The sequence below is a fragment of the Miniopterus schreibersii genome, assembly GCF_964146895.1.
Source record: "Miniopterus schreibersii genome assembly, chromosome: 17".
Lineage (NCBI taxonomy): Eukaryota > Metazoa > Chordata > Mammalia > Chiroptera > Miniopteridae > Miniopterus > Miniopterus schreibersii.
In genome coordinates this window covers 27305837-27316339 of record NC_138117.1, presented here as the reverse complement: position 1 = coordinate 27316339, position 10503 = coordinate 27305837, and positions in this window count along the sequence as shown.

Below are 10503 nucleotides of genomic sequence, written 5' to 3'. Positions count from 1 at the left end.
ATTTCACAAGCTGCATGAGTGAGGAAAAGAAAGAGCTTAGTGAGAAAGATGAGAGAAGGAGAACATTCAGTGCAGTTTGGGCAGTCGTACTGGAGATTCTGTGGAAGCAGACCTGGAGCAGCTCTGCTAGACTGAAATCCGGGGCTCCGGGAAGCATAGGGGAGGTGAACTGGAGATGAGGGTACAGGCTGGACCAAGAACAGTTCGTGTTGATGCCTTCTGAGGACCCCCTTTCTCAGTCTTTGAAAGTAGAGCTCTGACTATTTGGTCTTTGCTTCAAAACAGTTTTGCAATGATTCATTAGTTTCATTTATTCATTCAGCATGCATCTTGACACAATCTTTAGGTATAGGATGTTACGCTTGACATTAAGAACATCAGAAAGAATGAAATGTGTGCCTGTCATCAGGGAGCTTATTGCCCAGTGGGGATGGTGAATGGAATGGTGATGGAAAGTGGTGACAAGCAGCAGCACTGTGGACACAAAGGACATGCGTTTACATCTGAGCTCTACACATGCCAGCTCTGCAGTCACAGGCAAACCACATAATCCATCTAAGCCTCAGTTTCCACATCAGACACTTTCCTATTTAATAGGAGTAGAAGTAATGCATGTAAAACATACAGCAGCATTCCCACCATGTTACATGTACTTGAAAAATGTTAGCTATTCTTATCATGTAAAGAAGTAGTTGCCTTTCATTATAAGAAGTGCTATAATGGAGGTACATGCTGTGAAAATGAATTCTGTAGTGATCAGGAAGATGTTCCAAAGGGTCAAAAGAGCTGATCCAAAATCAGTGATTACAAGGTTGGCAAACAAGATGGGATTGGAGAGGCGTTGTAGACAGGAGTAACTTATGTTATACAAAAGCATAGAGACTAAAGGGAGCAATCAGTGTGTTAAGGGATCTGCAAGTTGGTTGGTTGGAAGGATCAGGAAAAGATGAATTTGGAGAGGGAGCTTGAGGCTGGCATCTTGAGTCTTATGGACCTTGTAAGAAGACTCATTCCTAGTAAGTCCCTTGAGATCACTCAATAAATGAAGTTACAAAAGTATGGGCCACACCTCAAAAAAACAAGGGCAATAATTTTTGGTTGACAAAGATTTCTAAAACCACAAAGATTGTTATTTTTGGAAAAGAATGAAATCTATGGTAATAAGCTTTGACGACTTGTCAAAGGATGAAATATTTTCCAAAGTAAGGGAAGGAGGAAGGAGAACGTCCGACGCCTGTTGTTTTAAATATTTAAGTTCATTTTCTTCTTCTCTGTATTGGTTTTTTCTCTTTCTCTACTTAATTTCTTAGCCCCAAACACACAAAACATTTAAACCTCAGCAAGCAAAATAGGAATGATGTGGATGCATTGTCCCATTTTCCCAAATTGCTCTTTGAAAAGACATGTGGTTGTGGGTCTGGTGGAAGTTGTTCTGACCAAAGAAAGTTGTTGTTTTTTTGTGTTGTTTTTTTTTTTCGCTAAATCTGCAAAGACCTTACTACTCGAGTGTTTCTACTTTAGTGACTACCTATGCCAAATAGTGCTTCAGATCTTAAATGACTTGCAAATGAAATAGCGATTTGGGAGGCCAAAGAATAGTCCTGTGAGCATAACACATTTATGTGTCACATTGCCAGTACAAAGTGACCTCCCTCTAAAGGCCAAGAGTCGCTTTGGTTCTCTTGGAATGCTGGCGTCAACAAGCATGGGCTGATTGCTCCTGTTTATCAGTGCTGGAATAGTTCTGGCTTTAAGATGTGAGATGAAATCACTGAAGAAGGAAAAGGAGAGAAATTTTCATTAATCAAATGGTTTTGAGGACTGGGTTTTTCTTGTTGCATTTTCATCTTAAGTTAAGGCTGATTCAACTCCTTTGGCATTAAGTATCAGTTGTTTCAGCCCTCACTGAAAGTCTTTGCAAAATGTGGGAGGCCAGCCTTGGGAATTCCATACTAGGAGGCACAAGTGAATTGCACAAAGCCTCCCGGTCACACTATCACACCGGAATGCTCATTTCGACCAGTTGCAGACCTCATGGTGGAAGGGCAGGCGATCAGCCTACCTGTGCATTCAGAGATGTGACAGGAGATGCTTTTACTACCCTCCTTGTTATGGACTGAATTGTGCCCTCCCCCCTCTCCCCCCCCCCAAAGTGACAGCACTTGGAGAGAGGGCCTTTATGGGGATAATTAAAGTTAAATGAAGTCATAAGTCTGGGACCTAATCCAATAGGACTGATGTCCTTATCAGAAGAGGAAGAGATACCAGAGCTCCCTTTCTCCATGTGCACACGGAGAAAAGGCCATGTGAGGACACAGCCAGGATGAGAGGCCTCTACAGAATACAACCCTGACTGCACCTTGGTCTTGGACTTCCAGCCTCCAGAACCATGGGAAAAGGAATGTGCTGTTTAAGCCACCGGGTCTGTGGTATTTTGTTCGGGCAGCCCTAGCAGACAATGCAATCCTCTGGATGTGATTATGATGAAGATAGCCATGATAAGGAGAACTTCTGTTTGCTGAGCAATCACTATGTGCTTGCTTTGTGCTTGGGTGCTTTGCGAAAACATTTAATCCAGATCACAGTCTTGCAATTGCATTGGGAACTTGTCTCATCAGTTGGCACTTTCTTCTCACAGGAGAGTAAAAGAATTGCTCTGGCCAGTGGCTCTGACCTCCCAATAAATAACATTTGGCCACTCAAGGAATCATTCTAAAGTAAAAAGGGTTCTTTTTAAAGCACACATGAAAGTCGTATCACTAACTTACCTCCCCAATCTGAATCTCCACAGTTGCCTTTAAGGTCCAAGGCAATCAGCTTATCACATAATGAGTGTAAACGTTGCACTCAACACCTTACCACCTTGTTCTATGAGGCACATCAGATACAAGAGCTGTGCTGTTGAATCAGACAAGGGCTGTAAAAACCTATTTTCTACAGCAGGGGGCGGCCTGTGCCTGGGAAAGGAATAGGATCCCCCATCCCAGTTTCAAAATTATGCTGATCCCTCCCTTTTTCTGATACATTTTTCTGAAAGTTCACTAGCAGAATGTAAAATTGCGTTGTTAGATGAGTCCCAGTGGAAAATCATCTTGAAAAAATTATGTTAGATAATATAGAGCCTGCCAAGGAGCTTTGGACGTGGCCCTTCCCTGGAGGATGATTCTCTAGTGTTAGAGAATAATAAATCCTAATTTATGTTGTCTTTTTTTTTTTTTTTTTACCATGGACTTTTTTAAATTATAGAAAATTTCAAACATGTCACAAGACACAGAAGACATTAGAATAGATAAAGGAGTAGCCCCATCCAGTGGTATGAAGCAAATTGTATTCGATTTTAATTTGTGTTTCCTAAGCACTTGCAAACTTGTCATATTTACCAGCAAAGTCTGAATGAAGGTGATGAGTGAAGGAGACGTGGAACAGATGTCAGAAGCCTGGAGTTGTCATCTCATAACCTATTTCTAACTCATTGAAAGATCATGTAAACATTGCATTACCTACAGAATAAAGAACATTGTTGGGTCAGACAACATGGATTTTAACCCTGATTCTGCCCACTCCTTGCTGTTTGTAACTTGGGCAAGTTATGCAGCATCTCCAAGGCTCAGCTTCACCCCTTATGAAGTGTGGAGTGATAACCGCACCCACTTCCTAGAGTGGTAAGGATTCAAGATGAATTGCATGGAAAGCATTTAACACAGCATCTGGCACATAGTAAATGTACAAGGACATTATTATTATTATTGTTATTATTATTATTTTGATTATTGACTCCTTTATTTCAACATTTAGCTTTAGGCTTAACATATTTGCTAAGCAAGCAGAGAGGTTATGAACAGAGATTTTTAACTGTTCTCCATAGTTACACATTCTGTCAACAGAAGAAAAGGAAACTGTACAGCATAAGTTACAAAGTGGTTGTGGGCATTATTAACACCCTTGCACTTCATTCAATTTCTTCATGTTTGAAATGAGGGATTTAGAAGACATCACTGAGCCTACTATGCACCGAAAATGCCAAACTGTATGTGTGTTTTATTGCTGAGGCCCTGATTGGGCTGGAGGTATTGGAGCAGAGAGAATCCTATACTCTCAGTATCAAGCACCTAAGAGATGTTGATAGTCCATGACATAAATCTGCACTATCTGGTTGGGTGGTTAAATATCTCCACAGCAAAAAGCTGGTGACCCTCAGTCTGTCAGGCTCTTTCACGTGGTTTTCTCTTCAGTTCTTTTAAGGGTAAGGGCTATGTTGTATGTCTGTGTTCAACTCAGTTCAGTCAGAATCATTTATTGGGTGTCTAAAATGCAAAAGGCACTTGCTAGCCACTGTGTGGAAAGATAAATGAGACACCTATTTTCCCCATCATGAGACTATAACATAGTAGAGGAAAAGACACGGTTACAAATATCCAAAATGCAAGAAAGAATGTGATGCATGCTGTAAGTAAAATTTACTTTGAGAAGATAGACAATGATATGACGACTGTACAAATGAGCCTTCAAAGTGGGTAGACTTTGAATAAGATGGGAAGGGGTGAACATGGGCATACAGACAGGAACATTCTAGACACAGGTTAAGAAACTCACAAGGCCATATTTGTGGTCTGGACTGGCTAAAGCAGAAATTTCAAGATAGGTTGTAGTGGGAGATAGGACTGAAAAGATAAATTGGAGCCAAACCTTACCAAGTTAAGGACTCTAGACTTCATGAGGAGGGATGAGGTCAGAAAATGGATGGAAGTGGAGATGAAATAGGAATGGGAACCTGGCAGGAAGTGACTTCAGTGGTTTACTCAGAGGGGTTACAGACCCGAGTCATGACCCTGGTGGTAGGAAGAAGATATGAATGTGAGAGAAATTATGGGATGAATCATTCATTCATCCCACTTTTATTAAACACCTGCCTGATATGAGGAATTCAAAGAGAAATCAGAGAATCCCTAATCAGGGGTGGGGGGAGATAATTTAGTTACTACTTAGAGTTTCGAGAATGTTTGTCATGGTGGTAGGGAAGAGGGGGTAGGGAGGAAACCAGAGAATGGAGGACAATAATGCCATTAACATAGACAGTCAGTAATGTTGAAGAGGATGGTTTAAGAGAGGAGACTGCTATCATTTCAGAGTGGAATTAAGCATCTAAATCTGAGTCTGTGGATGAATCCATGCATGAGAATGAAAGGATGCATTAATGCATGGAGCGATGGATGGAGGAATGGGTATCCAATTATTCTATCACAAAGCCTTACTTTATGATTAAATCTCTCCGAGCAAAGCAGCCTCTCAATATTTTAAAACATTTTTATAATCAAGGGCAAGGAGTGAAGAAAGCAAGGTTGGGACCTTAGTTTTTAATTCTATAGACCTATATGGCAAAGTTCAGTATGATAGGATTGGCAGCCAAAATCTGCTAACAGAAACATTCACTCTTTGTTTTTATAACATCTTTTAATATTTTTGAACTTTTAAATCAAAATTCAGTTGCTGCTGTGGACTTGTTTTTTATCCCGTGTTTTTACTTTTTGTACTTCTGATGTTATGCCAATTCTCTGTACATTTGTGTGTATGTGTGGAGACAGAAAGAGAGAGAGGGGGAGACTGACTTCATGTTGGACTACTTTATGTAAATGCTTGATTTTTTGTTAGAGCAAGTTTCTCCCTATAAAATATCCTTTAAATCCCACTCATTATATTATGCCACTCTCTAATTTTTATAATCATCAATGTGGGTTTTCCCTCAAGAGAGCCTTAAAAGGATTGAATGATGTCCACAGATATAGGATATGTTTTGGGACCTCAAGATCCCAGGACCTGACAGGTTGCTCAACTGTACCTTCAGACATCTCAGTCAAAGAGCAAACCTGAGCAGCCATCCTCGGTCTACGAACCTCAGGTCCTGCCCTCAGTGGTCTTCGGGGCCTTGCCCATGGAACAGCTCAGATGGTGCAGTCGCTGTGTGCCATCCGTGGAGCCAGGCTCAATGCACTGACCAACCCGAGGAGAAATCCTTCCTGGTCAGGAAGCTCAGGAAAATGGAAACAGATGTGAGATTTTCTAAATTATGTTCAGATGACCTCACCTAAAGAATATGATGTTTTCCACCATAATTTGGCTTAAATTGAAGATTTATAGAGTCATCTCATCTAAGTATTTATCCCAGAAAGAAGCCGAAGATGAGGTCTGTGCACTAGAGGATGTGTGGCTGTGGGAGTGACTCTGCTGTGGCTTATTGCACTTGGACCTGGATGCTCTGGCCACCTCCATGGCCGAGGGGCTTGTCCCAGGAGGAAAGGACGTGGGGAAAGAGGCCTCAGTGGACCCTTGCTCTCATGGTTGTGCCGTTATATTGCCCATACCTAGTTCTGGATCGGGTCTGTGAGACTGAGTTCCAGAGCATTTCAGATCTAGACCTTCTGTTTATGTGGCATTGAGTGTGAAGGGTTGAGGCTGGGGAACCTCTAGCTACACAGTCTATAGCCATATGGCCAATAGGTGTCCCTTGAATCTTAGTTCAGCTGTATTTTGTTGGACACAAACTGGTGACCTGTCATTAAACATACAAGGAATTTCCAGGACTCTCCAGGTGGCAGAAAGAGGTGACACATTCCAGGAAATGGAGACCATTACTTTTAAAGAGGGACAGCCTGGTATAAAATTAGAAAAGTCTCTGGCACACAGTAGGTTTGTGGAGAAGCGACACCTAGTTTCTAGCCCAATCTGCCACGAAATCATCAATGCAGCATAGAGTAAGTGATGTAACCTCTTTGAGTTTCCATCTCTTCATAAAATGAGATAGTCAAAATTAGGAGAGTTTTTCAAAGTGTGCTTCATAGACAATCTATATCATAAGCTCCACCATGATTGTTATAATGCACACTTCAGGCCCTTATTTTGACAGGCCGGTCAAAATATCTAGATGTGGGCTGGGAGAACTGCATTTTTACTATCTCTCAGGTCTTTCTTGATGCACACAACACTTCAGGAATCATCGATCTGGATGCTCTCTCAGGATCCCTGTGCTACTATAATTATAGGGCAGAACGGACCTGAGACAAAAATAGGAAAGTAACCTTGGACAGGCTTTGTTTCCTCGCTCCCTCCGGGGCACCTCTCCTACGACGATCCCCGGCTGGCTTTTTCTCTGCCTCACCCACCACCACTGCCCACCCATATACTCCTCTGGTCCAAGGCCCAGCCTATCCGAGCTTGCCTCTCTTCCTGCCCTTGCTAAGCCAAATCAGCCATGCCTGCAATGATTTCCGCACACTCTCTGCATTTGCCACTATGTGCAGGTGTCATCCATCTGCTGAAAGCATTTTGGAGACCACCAAGTGTTACACAGATAGGAGGTGCCCATCTAGCGAGCCTACCCAGGCCAAGGAGAGGGAGCAAGCTAAGAGTGCTTCTCTAGCTAGAGTCCTAACCCCTCGCCATCAAAATGTCAGTTTTCTAGAGACAATGACCAACCCAGGGAAATGATTCCTCTGGGGGAATTTCTGACCCAGTTAGAAGTAGGAGGGCAATTCTCCTGGTATCTGGGTGGGGTGACTACTTCTTGGAAGACGTGACCCTTTCAGGTTTTGGGGATCTCTTCAGTAGGCAGATGCTCTGACATAAGATCAGTTCTCCTTATAAACATGCACAGAGCTTCGTCTACATGCCTTTACAGAGAGAGGATTCAGGTAAAACATCTCAAATCTTGTTGGAGAAACTCAAAATATCTAGAAGCCAGTCCACATTTCAGCAACCCATAAATCTTTCCAGCATCCTAACAAAACATATTTTCCAAGTATGCAATTCTCACCTGTTGACTAATTTCCTTCAGGGTCTTTGAGACTGCATGATCATGCACTAGAGGCTGTTTCTCCTTGTTTCAGAAAGATGAGGGACCCAATCACAACAGTGAGGTGTTCACTCTGGAATGCTCTTGTGGGACTCTCGATTGAGTTGCCAGTGGCATTCAAACAACCCTAGGGATTTAAGAGAACTTAAGATCTCAGTGAGCAGCCATGGTCTGCATATTATTTTCTTTTTAGTTAAGGCAAAAACATGAAGATACAATTTTCTTAGGTCAAGTATGGAGCAGGCCGGTTTGATAAGTGGTGTGAGTGGCCTTGGAACCCACCAATCCCACCCTTACTGGGAACTGCAACTAAGACAGCCCTGGCCCAAAGGGTCTCTGAGCAACACACACACATGAGCAGGTAATCACAGGTCTCAGGAAAGGACTTTATTAGTTTCACCAAATGAATATTTATTGCATCAATAATAGCAACAGCACTAACATAATAGTACTATATGACTAATAGCTAACATTTATTGAGTGCTTGTGTGAATCAGAACCTGAACTAAGCTTTTAATATATCTAACCTCATTTATTTTCATTTAATAGTGGATATATTATTATTTCCATTTGTACAAATGGAGAATTTGAAATTTAGAGAAGTTAAATAACATCCGAAATCACCCAGCTATTGAGTGCTGGATGCAGAGCCTAAGCCCAATGCCTGCTCTCTGAAAAGAGTAGAAAGTACAGGTAATAAATACATGAAAAGAGAACTCAGATCCCACTATGCAGAAGGAACTATTGGGAACATCACTGTTGGGTAGCTTTTCCAGATTTCCCCCTATGAATATTATATGTAAAAGACATATACAGTTATATACATATTTATTGCCTTTTTTTTTCATTTCACAATATATAGCCCAGAAATATCTCCATGTAATCGGAGTTTTAATGACAGGCAATATAACGGCCTGGTCAGCCAGGCCCTGTGCGATTTGGCAGCAGGAAGTGCTTATGCAGCACCATGCCCGCAAAGTGCACGGCGATGGTTTTATAAAACGAGAAGCTGGGCACCCAAGTAGATATCGAGACCACAAAGTCCACCGGCTTTGAAACCTATTCCAGCACATTCTCACATTCCTATATTTTACAGACAAGGGTAATGATCCCAGGAATTACCGCCCTCCAGCTTTAGGGGAGTGAAAAATGAAGGGTTGTTTTGCAAGTAATGTGATGCCAGACAGCTGGCTCGACAGTCCACAGTGCCAGGCCTCTCCGAAGGCCAGGGCCGGGCCCCAGCCCCCTCTCACCACCAAATGTCACGGTGCACCCCAAACCAGGGAAATCCGTCCTTCTACAGGATATATAACTGCAAGGGGAGAGCAGGTTTTGCTGGCTTGTGGTTTCCCAGGCTCTTAGAATGTCGAATGCAGCCTGTGCGTTGGCAGTTGAAGAACCCGAGAGAAACCACGAGGTTGGAATTGATTAGTTCCTGTTGGTCCCCCTCTTCCGCCAATATCAGTACCTGTGTCTTGATAAATAGTCCCAGGAACACGCTCCAAACACAAGGTCCTCGACAGCAAGCAATAAAAATGTGCCTTGACCCACTGAAATAAATTATACCAAACGGAGTTATTGTTTCCACGTATTATTTATTAGTCATGTCCTATGGAGCAGCTAGTGGAATAAATATTCCTTTTCCAGTGGAAAATGAATGTATGACCTGTGAGAATAACTCTACAATCAGATGTAATAACGATCACAGAACAACTGCTCCCCCAGCTCGAGCCAAATTTAATTCTCTACCCAGAGAAAAATTCCCTTTGCAGATGAATGCATCTCTTTTGACACTTGATGTTTTCTCAATCCATACCTCAACTTGTCTCTCTTCTGTTCATTCTCTTTCTGGCCGCCATGACAAATTCTCCAATAGCTCCTTCCAGGTGCCATAGTTAAAGAAATATTGGTGAGGCTGATAGGCTTTAAAGAAACCAAGTGGTCCAGGAATAGGTTTTGAATTGATTCAAAAGAATGGCCGCTTTGATACAATTTTGTATTTGAAATGAAAGAAAATGTGTCACTTAGTGACAATAGCGATTTATTCAGAGTCACTGTCACATTAGGATGTCTCAAGAGTGTATTGAGAATTTGAATAATTTGTCTCATTTCCAAAGAGGACCTAGAAGAAGATGGAATAATTTCTATTTATTATCACCTGGCATATACTTGGTAATTTGGTAGCTATAAATAGCAGTATTAAAGATTAATAAAGTGGTGAAAACTGGCACTAGATTATATTTAAAATTTGTATTTATTGATTTGAGAGAGAGAAAAAAGAAGAGAGAAAGAGAAACATCGATTTGTGTTCCACTTATTTATTCATTCATTGATTGCTTCCTGTATGTTTCCTGACGGGAGATCAAACCCACATCCTTGGTGTATTGGGATGACGCTCTGGCCAACTGAGCTACCTGGCGAGGGCATAGACTATTCTTTTAAGCCATGGAAGGTAGTGCAGTGAGGAAGCACTCATTAGTTTTTCAAACCTTTTGCCATTAAAATAGCTCATGCAGTATCACCTTCCTTATTCTGTTTTATGATGATCAGAATTAAGAGTAGCTGAAAAATGTAGGTTTTAGTTACGTGTCAGCCTCCCATGAGCCTGGTAGAATAATGCTGAGTTGCCTTCTAAGGTCCATGGTGCTTCTGTTACC